The sequence below is a fragment of the Halyomorpha halys genome, unplaced genomic scaffold, assembly GCF_000696795.3.
Source record: "Halyomorpha halys isolate HHAL.00 unplaced genomic scaffold, Hhal_1.1 Scaffold1479.1, whole genome shotgun sequence".
NCBI classification, from domain to species: Eukaryota; Metazoa; Arthropoda; class Insecta; order Hemiptera; family Pentatomidae; genus Halyomorpha; species Halyomorpha halys.
This window is the reverse complement of record NW_027115814.1, coordinates 26,254-27,041: the sequence shown is the minus strand read 5'-3', so window position 1 is coordinate 27,041 and position 788 is coordinate 26,254.

The window sequence follows — 788 nt, the reverse complement described above, 5'->3', positions numbered from 1 at the left end:
AATCATACATAAAGACCTTAATGTTCCCTATGTAACCGATCTAGCCCGAACCAGATATCACTCCTTCCATTATAAACTCTCTAACCACTCAAACCCCCTAGCATCCTCTACTATTCCTGACAATCCTCCGAGGCGTCTGAAAAGAAGATGGCCACGAGACTAGCTAATATAAAATGTTATTAGAGTGCTACCATTGGGTAGTTTCTCTACACGCCTGTAACAGTCCAATTTAACTTAGATCAGATTTACTAAATGTATTATAATGTACAGTTGTAAATAGCAATAAATAAATATTAAAAAAAAAAAGGATCATAAAACAACGACTCACGGCTATAGTGTACATTTATTTTGCAGGGAAACTAATCACCATTCAAATAACAATATTCCAATTCAATAGGTATTTGAGGGTTTCAGACGAAACTAAAAAAGAACATAATTTTATATATATACAGATTAGGTGATAAAAAAGTGGTTACTATGGTAACCTACGGATAATGCAGTGATTATAAAAAAAACTAAGAATCTAAATTTGCTGTTTTATCGTTAATCAATATTCGCCATTCCAAGTACACTATTCAGAAACCAAAAAAGAAAAGAAAATATAAATTTTCGAAAAAAAAATCGAAGAATAAAATTTATAATCCAAAACTTTTCGCCTTTCTTTTTTTTATTATTAAAATGTAAAGTAATTTAAATGGAATTAACCAATCTACAAAAAAAAAAAAAAACTGCACCAATGACACAAACCAGATCTAATAAAACAAATTAGAACTAATGATTTAAAATAA